Source organism: Anopheles marshallii, chromosome 3 (assembly GCF_943734725.1).
Source record: "Anopheles marshallii chromosome 3, idAnoMarsDA_429_01, whole genome shotgun sequence".
Classification (NCBI taxonomy): domain Eukaryota; kingdom Metazoa; phylum Arthropoda; class Insecta; order Diptera; family Culicidae; genus Anopheles; species Anopheles marshallii.
This window is the reverse complement of record NC_071327.1, coordinates 82,634,630-82,645,539: the sequence shown is the minus strand read 5'-3', so window position 1 is coordinate 82,645,539 and position 10,910 is coordinate 82,634,630.

The following is a 10,910-nucleotide window of genomic DNA, read 5'->3' as shown; positions in this document are numbered from 1 at the left end:
TTGCTGCTGGGTGGTGGCTACTTTTCCCCCCTCCGTCCCGAAGGGGAATGTTTGCTCAACTGGCACGAGATGATTCCGTGTTGGGTTTCTTTTCCGGAGTTCATTCCCGTCCAAAGCAAACATCGAACGAGGAGGCGAGACTTTGGGGATCGGAATTTTCCCAAGTGAGACACAAAAAGTAGGATAAACAAAAACAGACACACGGAAACGACACCGACCAAGCCCAACGGAACGGAGCCTTTCCGGGTGGATTGTGAAGGCGTTGCAGGCCATTGCCGGAGGCTTTCACAGTCCTGTCTGCGTTGGATGGTTTCGGGGTAGCACAGATGATGATACTGCCTGCGTTCCTCGGTAGAATGCAGATATCACCGTGTACAGAACACGGCTGAACGATTGCGGTTCTCGTTTGCGTTCGGGAACCCATTTGTTCTGGGCCCGTGATCGCCTTCAACGAAATGTTTCATTGCCCCGTTTCGGCGCTTTGTCAAGCAACATTCCTGGTGCCTGGTGCCTGGTGCCTGGTGGTGACTTTACAAAAACTTTGAATGTCTTATTGTGATTGTTGTTTTTCTCTTTCATTTTCAATTGTAGAATTCATTCATGCTATTCGCATTCTAACAAACTACTTTGAAACATTTCATCATTGATTGGTACCGTGACCAGGAGGTGCGAATAAAAATAAAGCTTGAGCGGTTTAATGTTTTTTTCCCTGCGCGAAGAGAGCAGCTCAACTATTCACACTTCAAAACTCGGTTCCAAACATTCCAGACGCTTCCGAGTTCGACGACGTTCCGGCGAATTGTTTGTTTATTTTCCTTTTTCTACGTCCGTTTTGGAGTTTGGCGAAGGAACCAGTGGGCCCAACATGGTTCAGAATTCCCAGGGGATCTATTCTGCCTTCCGTGCCCACCGAGCCTTTCCGACAACGTGCGTTTCATCCATTCAGCATCCGGTTGCTGGTCTTTGGTGGAGTCCTTTACCGGGAGCACAAACACGAGACACACAGACGCACCGTACACTAAACCGATACAGTGTGTCTGTTTGCGCTCTCGTTTTGTTTGGCCTGGGACGGAAGCCATGCCCGGCTAGCGGTGGCTCATGCTCTCTGTGCGTATCTTGTGACCAGAGTTTGGTTTGAAGAAATTACTAGCCAAGAAAACGCAAACTAATAAAAAGACAACCCGAATTTTAACGACTTCCGGACGCCATTCCACCAAGCCCAGGCGGCTCCGTATTGCGAACAAAACACCAAACAAAAATACTGCGCCGAAAGGAATAAATAAACACGGTTACATTGCTAGAAATGTGGCTACAACAACTGGCCAACAGCAATGTGAAAATGTAAAAGATTTTGTGACGAAAGAAACGGACACAAAACCAAACAGTTTGCGCTGTTTTTTTTTTTACTATTCTTCTGTCTCGTTTGCGTTATCTGAGCGCTCTCGGGTGGAAAAATGTTATGGAAATTCTTGCGTTGCGTTTCTTTTCTAGGTCGCCGATAGCCGATGTTTGTGGAAGGAAAATCGAACAAAGTTTGCTGGTGGTAATGGAAAATTCTTTTGAGAAGAGAACAAGACAATCGAGACAATTCTTTGCTAAACCTAAACATTTATGAACCCAAACCGTACCACGCTACGATACAAAATATATTGCTCTGAACTGAAGTTTATCCGATTCTCCATCGAAAGTCGGTCAATCACGCGAACGCTTCGAATAAATCCCATTAAATTATCATGCTTTTGCACGTCATCGCATCGGGATGCGGTTACGCCGCCCAATGTCGTTTGCCAAGGACGAAATATTCCCCCACGCGCAACCGTTTAAAATATTATCGACACAAAAGCCATCGTCCGCTAAATCTGCCCAGCTCAGCAACCTAATGACATCCTTCATTGCCCGCCTCACACCGCCGTTTTCCGCGTCCCGTTTTCACAATGATTAACCGAAAAGCAGCCAGAATCGAAGGAAAATGTACACGAAAGGAAGAAAAACGCAGAAGAAACAACTTCCGGCACCACGCTTGGTACGAGACCCGATAGGGTACGACGGTGCAATGTCTCAGTGGTTTAAAAGAACGTCATTAAGCATCGAGGCTCCAGGTATGGTCGGACGTGGGGAGCGAAGGCTATCGTTGGACATTAGCGCCGCTGGATAGGGGAAGCCTTTTCTGCACTGTACGTTTGATGGAGTGCGCTGGAATTTACTAACATTTCATTAAACGAAACCACGAGCTGAGCTTTTTCGTACAGAAAAATGGCATTGCACAACGCCCGCGGATCCTCGGAACAACACAGGCGTTGCAATCTCTCGTTGGCGAATGGCGATGTTACCATACGCCGGGCTTCAAACTCGTTTTTGTTGGCTAAAAATAATTAAGAATTTTTAAGATGCTAAACAAATGGGGACACGGTCGGCTCACACTTTTACTTTTGGATTGATTTTTTTGTTTGTGTGTATCACTCGCTCGATTCCGCTTCCCTATTGCTCCCAAGCAGCCGTTACGGGGCAAAATTACGCCAAACGAAGCAGTGAGGAAAATATAATTAAAACAACACGTTTCTGATTCCCAGATACGGCTCCGGCGTTCTGGCATGCCTTTCGTGCTCGGTTGGGAAAATAATGCCCACCTCAACTAACGTCTTGCCGCCCCCGCGCGCCCGCTCTTCCTTGGCTACCGTGTCGCAAGCAAGAACGGTCGCTTGCCTCAAAAATCGAGCCGATTTTGCATTTTCCCGGAGCGGGTGAAATAAAATTGGAATTAATTTCTGTACCAACACGTCGGCGAGCTGGCGAAACTCACGCGTTTTACTGGGTTCGCCGACGCCCGGAACCATTTGCCTTGCTGTGTCACCGTGGCCTGTGCTCGAGGAAAATTGATAAAGAATGGCAAACGAACGGTGGGTTTTAATTTGTCGTGAAGAAACGTCGGTATGACTGGTTTAACGAGAAGCTCCACGAGCCCAAGAATCGTTTTGTGCGATGAAAATTGTATCGACGAAATGGAAATTGTTTGGCATAGAAAATAAATGAGTTTGGCTGCGCCTTCGCAACAGAAACCGGAGCAATAAGAGAGAAAGAGAGAATAAGAAGAGGACAAGCATTAATTTCGTGCCTTGGATGATGCGACCGAGCAGCAACCAGAACAACTCAACATTAAGGGAGTAAAATAAAATCGACACAATAAAAAGGATTCTTGAACATCATTCTTCAAACAACGAAACATTCAATGGATTGTTTGTGTTTCAAATAATTTTAAATTTATTTACCCAATATGATCGTGATCTTTGATTCGATCTTGATCAACTCACTTGGCCATGTCTTGTAAACAGACAACCATTTGTTTTGTCTATAACCAACTCGATAATATCAAGATGATGCATGCCGAACTAATTGTCCATTCGGGTGTTGGTTTGATGTATGAAATTAACAAACTAACTCCACAAAAAGAAACACACACTGATCAACTCGCGCTCCATGGTTTTGAACAACATTTACTTATCAATGTTATCAATGGTTTCTTCCATCGTTCCTTATCCGCGCATCTATGCATGGGAATAGAAAGAAAAGCAAACTCCACGCGAAGAATATCGTATCAATGTGGAATATTTTAAAAGGTTCAATCTAACCACTCCAAAAGATGGAAGAAGCTAAATGTCGGAAGTTGTCGGAAGATCTCGTCCACAAACTCGAACCCGCGTGAAGCAGGTTTTCCACGTTGCCATACATTTGCATAACAACAACGCATATCAGCCACGATAAACTAACCTTCTTGCCATACTTTCCCCCTCCACCCCCTTCCCTTCCTTCTGCCCCCTTACGCACCGCCAAATTGCGTTCACTCCCGAAAAGGGAGCATGGAAATGGTCTTTAATCTACCCGAACCGAGGAAGGGCCGGCCGATACGCGCTGATGCTGCCTTTTCCGGCCCCTCCGGGTTCCCTTCGTGGCGTGTTGTGGAGTGGATTTTGCTGTTCGATGTCGACGCTACTTGCCTCTTCCCTGCCGGATGGATACGACGAGAGGGCGAGGACACGGGCAAACGAAATGAGCTGGGCGGAGTGGTCTGCCGGCTTCGGGAGATGCGAGAAAATGATTTTTCCAACCCAACAAGGGGCGGACGGGCATTCGAGCGAGCTTCACCAAACTCGACGGATTCGAAGGCGTTTTGCCGGGGCCTTCTTTTTGCCTTCGGTTGGCTCGATTATCGAGTGGGATGATTTTCAAAAACCTCTCGCCCCGTGCCGCGTAACGTACCCCGGTTGGTACCGACCCAGAGATTACACCGAGGGAATGTAACGTCTCGCTAGGGGAATGCTCTTTGCTCGTTGTACAAGAGGGGGAGGATAAGTTAATTTAGTTGTGGGAAAACTCTCGCCCTCTCAAGGTTGACGCGGAAAAGGGGCAGCATGGCGCAAGGCGCATGTGGGGGGGGGGGGAAGCAAATTTGTTTATCAAACCAGCGTCCAAGCATGCGAGCCACGTACGAAAGCCAAGTCGTCGTCCAGCTGGGACGCAAAACTAAATGCTACAAATTTATGTTCCTCTTCGGTAAACCGAGAGTGTGATGGCATGTAATAGGCAGTCGAGTGATGAAGGAAAATCCAATTAAATCAAATATTATCGATGAAAGGATATCGTACGGTGAGCGAACCTTCGAAAAGATAGCTTTCAAGGGGTTTCGTCAACTGACGACGAGTGTGGGATCTCATAATTACAAGGGAAGATACAGTTTTCATAGTGATTGAAGCAAAGCTGTCTTTCAATTTTGACTACCAGCGTTTCCAAGCGGAGAGCTAAACGAACAACACTCAATTCCTTTGGTTGCTGTTGGCGTCGAAAGAAAAGAAAAGAAATATATTGTTGACCGGGGATGTGTTTAATTTATCGAAAACTCCCCGAAAGATTCTTCAGACATCCTCTGACATTGAACTACAGGTCTTAAACCCCCACTCGCTTCTAGCTCGTTACCTGCGCCTGGAAGCATTTGCAAACAATGCACAACAAGATTGCTAAAACCTTGCACAAACACACAAGCGCAAGGATGTGCTTATAGAACGTACACATTCATACAAACTTTTTACTAAAATGGGCTAAACTTTTAAATCCAATAATCCTTCCTACAACTCTTGCACTTTAACTCCACATTGTACGCTTCACGACAATATCGCCCTCACAATGACTTTTCCCGTGCTCGTTCGCTTCATCGAGCACGATGGCGCAGACGAAGACACGGCAAATACTGCTCACAAGTCGTCACCGAACGGTCGTCCGGACGAGCTGGAAGAAAAAGGGATGGCGACCGAAAAAGGTAGATGAGGAAGGTGCAACATAAAAATGGATTAAAAATTAAAATTCTATGTTATTCAAAACAATTCCCCGGACGGACGGAAAGATCGCACCGGTATACTCTTTGGGCTCCCCCCCCCCCCCCCCCCCCCCTCCCACGGTTTAAGGTGGCCGTGGGGAAAGTGCAGAATGCTGCAGGATTAATAGGAGTTTGTCTTAAGGTGAAACTTTGTTGTACTCAAAAACTTTCCTACCGTTACACAAAGGCACAACAATTGAGAAAATACTGAAACTCTTATCGACATATTTGCACAACTTCTCGCCTATGAGATGACATTTTGCACCTTGAAGAGTATCGGAGTATCGGAACCGTGCAATAGAATCGCATATCATCACGAGTGGCTACCCCGAGTACATACCGGCAAGTGCTCAACACCGGACGCAAGAGTGTCCACTTTCATTATCGAGTTGTCCGTCCCCCACAGTATAGCACACTCGGATGCGCTCCGGCTTGGACGAAAAAGGACACCTCCCACGTCCTTCCGAAACCGATTGATCGCCGGTCCTTCTCCGATAAGTAGCACTCACTGCACCTATTCAGCACGTCGTACGCGCGGCGTTCCATCATTACCCCGGGGTTCGACTGTTTATGAATGTAAATAAACAACGGCCAGTGCGAGACACATTCCACCGAGTCCGGGCGTATGTGAACAATCGTCGTGTCCAGAGTTTCCACTCGAAAAAACAAAAAACCATCGTCCAATGCGGCCGGGTCTAACAGCAGGGGCTGGCACCATTCACGATTCTCGAAGGATCTCGTCTTTCCACTTGTGTCTCCCCGCAGGATGCCCTTATTTATTCTGCCACTAGTATCTCTGGTCTCTCCCGGCGTCATTCTCCATCCACGTCAGCCAATCTTCAATAACAACAAAAAGGCGGTGACGGTGGTGGACGAGCACATTCGGTCGAGATGAAAGGACGACACCCACTCGTACTGCCGGTCCACCCTCCTACATGCCGCTCCTCGTCGATTCGACTCATCATCAGTGCCGTACGGAGGCCACCGACGCTCCGTGTTTTGTTTCGTGCCGGTTTTACGAAGCGCAGGGAGAATTTTATTTCTGTTATCTGCTTTACTCTCGTTGCTGTTTTAAGCTTCTTTTATAACATATTTATGCAAATTTGTTTGTTTTTACCACTACCTCCACTACCCCCCAACCCAGCATATCCACCGCATCCCTTCACAAGGGCGCGCACGACGTCTCATTTTGTCCTTGCTTCTCCATCGTGATGGAAATGAGCGCACGGAAAGATGCTCCCATTCAACCGAGCAGCAGCCATCATGCCGAAAAGGATACAGCTGTGGAAGTGTGGAGCAAAAAAATATGGTCGACCGTTGTGAAGCATCCCAGCCGCAACGGGGGGATGCGGTGTCACTGTTTCAAGTGTCGAAATGAAATCCTCCACCAAGTGAGTGGAAGGAATGGGAGTCACTCCACAGTTGCCCGGACGGAAATGCCCTGCCGGAGCTAAAGGCGAACATCAAGAACCTCGTTCTCGTTGCCCCATCCGTTCTACAATAGTGTGGCACGATTTCTACAACGGACAGAAGACCGGTTCGGTTCGGCCGCAGGGTGGAAAACAAAACACAGACCCTGGTGAAAAATTCTTCAGCAGTGTCGGGACACTTTTCTGAGCTAATTTAAATTTTTGTTTAATTTAGGACCGAACGCCTTCTGCTCTGCTGAAGCCTTGCGCAGGAGGAGACTGTTGCTGAGCGTCTGATGCGATTCGACGTACTCAAGCATTTGGACGTATACGTGTCGAGCAGCTAATCGATTCTTATCCAATGTGCCTTGAGAGCTTCACAAGGTGGATGAGTGTCCAGGGCGGGAAAAGAATCAATTACTAGGGCCGGGGCTTAGATTTGATTTAAATTTGAGCATTCTTTTTCCTGCGGAACGCTGCGTTACCTGATTAGGTTCTCTAATTAATCCCATTTCAATCCAGTATGGTGATCTGTTCATTTAAATAAGAGAACTGTTGTCGTTTTGTTTTGTCATTTATTAGCTCCAACTTTTTAAAATAATTAAATTGCGAGAAAAATGGCACACAAAACAGTCCAACGCGACAAATCACCAATCCAAGCCGTTATAGTATTAAGCGATTTACGAAATGTCGTTCGCAAATGCAAACTTTAGCAAAATATTTCATCTCAGCTAATCTGAAATGTTCGTTACCAAACGCAGTCATCCATTTACCGACATTACACTGCCCTAAGACTTCAAAACTTCCGAGGCACGGGCCAGCGTCGGAAGGTGACGTCCAACTATCAAGTATTCTCTATGACCAGAATCTCAGTTTTCAGGGCCAACAGCAGAGCAAAGCGGTTCCGCTTCCGAGTACGAAAGAACGGAAAGTTCGGACAAAGTTCCACAAGAATGAGTGAGCAAGATGGATCAATTCGGTTCAACTTACGGACACCGTGTGACATTTCTCTTCGAAACTTGGGAAAACCGAGTGGAAGATCCGTGCTAGATAATCATGGTTTCAATTCACGCCTTTAAGACACAATTTTCCAACTCAACATCACTTCGAACCGCACTGATTGGATGACGTCTAATGTAATGACGGACGTGTGTTTTTTTTTTTTTGCTTCTTCGCTCAGCTCCATTTCGAATAAAAAGCGAAGAAACAAAACCGCCCAACGTAAGAGGGTGGGATTAGCGATTAAATTGGGAACCGTGTGTGTGTGTGTGTTTTACTCGCTGTTCCGAAAGTTTTCCCAAAAATCTATGGATAGCTATCCATCCTTGCCCGGCGGAACCATGTGGGAGAGTGCACGTTTCGCCAGGACACGGCATCATTGCTTTGCAGACAGGGACAAGTCCTGTCGGAAAACCGAACCCTGTGTGCGGTGTACATGGTCGTCACGAAGCGAAACTAACACGTATCTTATCTGCTATTCGATGTTAATGACACTGTTCAAAGGAGGAGCACACACACACACACGGATGTCAAAGACTGTACACGTCCAATACGTCGCACAGGAAAACGCCGGCTAACGTGTCGCTGATCCAATGTCCATTTCCGTTCCCGCGAGTCTTCCTGCTTCAGACACACAGCAGACGTCACCCCCCACGCTAGACAGAAGCCGTCCGTGCTGAAGGGAATGTTCCATTTTCCTATAGCACACTAGTGGTGGCTTTGAAAAGATCTCGTTTTTCATCGTTTACCAACGGTCCGGACATTCTTTGTTTTTTTTTTTGCTCTCGATGGGAGCTTACATGAGCTGCAGCTCAGTAGATGAAACCATCAAAGAGAATCAAGAGGATTTCTCGCTTTTGATGAGTTGTTGAGGTTGTTTGGCACTGTTGAAGCAAAAAGAAATGATTGAAGTTGCATAGATAAATAGAATAAAAGCTTGTACTGTAAATTCCCCCGACGTACAGACTGTACGAGACTGTCATCTGCAACTGAGCACTAAGCTTGCATTTCCCAAAAATGCCCCATTAAATTCCAACCCGATAGTGACGGTTGTTACTCAACCAGATAGCGGCACAAACTGAGTTTAATTTACCGACACCCTTCGGGCAAATGAGATCCTGCTCCAAACCGTTCTGACTTTGCATTGATGGATGACTTGACCCCTGTATCCTGCGTTCATGCCATAGACGATAAACCGATCGTATGTCCGGTGCTTATGATGTGACGGTCCGGCAAACGGCTCTCAGCCTGATGACACAACCTGATGTGCTGCATGCGCTTCCGCAGTTCCGTTGATGGATGGATCAAAACTGAGGTAGATAAATCTCGCTGGCCAACGGAGCACTGTGGCGTTGCGTTCGTGCTGAAACATACATGGATTCAGGTTTCGGATTCCCGGCTAAAGCGAGCAACGCTCCATCTTCAACACCTCGAACTCATCGAAAACACCCCCCATCAAACAAATACCCATCCTTTATAGTGCGCCACCAACACGACTTCAGGTACGGTGACACCCGATTAAAAACGATACTCGAACGGACGAGTCGCACGAGTGAAATGAGAACGTTTTCAGCTGTGCAAATACAACCTTTGACCTGTCGCCATGTTTGCAATCACTTCCCGTGGTTTAACTGATACCTAAACCCGGGGCCCGGGACATCTTCAACGTGTCACCCCCCCCGCCGATTGATTGATGTTTTGGTGTTGTTTTCAACACGCGTTGCAAATGTTCAAGCACAACATAGCACAACGCAGCGGTCCCCGTTGCGTTAGTGGCCGGTCACTAGCAAGACCGTCATATGCAAACGGTGCAGCGCTACTGCCCCGGGGACCACGGTGCGGATCAAATTTATGACCTACCATTTAGCGAGGTCGGTTCACGCTCGACGTGAGTGCACGTCATGACCTGCACAAATACGCAAAAGAAGTCCCGGTTTATAACGCCGTGCTGTGTGCTCCACTCACTTCTCACCTGGGAACTTGTTAGTATTCTACATTGTTTCCCAAGCACACAAACAACCAATTGATTTTCATCTACTTTCAATTTGTCACCCACTTTACCATGTGCGTAAAAACATGTGTTGATAAAAAAGTGTGTCCACTAAACGGTTGACACATTACTCATACTAAACGCCTGAATGTAGGCTACCCATTAGCTAACAGCAGCTCGGAGTAATGGAATGTTCCACACATACGGGGCACAGTTTAATGTTGATTAAACTTTTACTCTCCAGCAGCAAGGAAGCAGCTGGAGTCCCTGCCTTCCCCACGTGGGTGATAAAAACGAATTTTTATCCCCCAACAAAACACTCCAATCAATTACAAATCCATCACTCCCGTGTTCCCAGTTTGGTTATTAATTTGTTAGTATGGTTATTCCAAAATAGAAATTGAAATGTAAACTACCCGAGATCCGGATGAGGCCAATGTTTGCCCTCATTCCTCGTTTAAGTCCTCTGGCTTTATGTGTGTTGATACGACCTGCACAACACACAAGGCGCTGGTCATCTAACGACGATGGGTGACGTTAAAATTCAATCAACAAACAATAACTGAATAATTTAGCGCACTTCCCTGCCATTGTCGTTTGGCGCGTTGACGAACTCGAACCCGAACACTCGCTTCGTAGTGTCTCGTAGTGGACAAAAGACGAAGAAAAACCCCTCCGGTAGGGGGTGGTACGGCCACCGAGAGCGTTCACAAGCCATGATAAGAAGGATAATAAATGTCACACGCTTGATCTGCAAATAGCCTCCACCAACCCATCTCCACCGTATCCACGGACATCCGTTTTGGGATGATCTCATCTACACGATCTCAATCTACTTTCATACTTTGAGCATGAGGACTTGCAGAAGAAGGCGACTGGGCAACCCTGGGAGAAAAAGAATGTCTGAGCCATGTTTTTCCCCAATTTCCTTTCTTACAAGGTTATAACCACCCTCATCAACTTTGTCGCTCTTTTTCGGTTGTTTGTATAGGCATGTTGATGGCACACACACACACACACACACACCCGCTTACACGTGGCCGTGGCTCTTTAACGCCTAATGATGATGGGAGTGAGCCAAAATCGGTCCCTCATTGCACGCCGGTTCGATACCCGCGATATTATCGCATCGAAGTTCCGGCCCGAT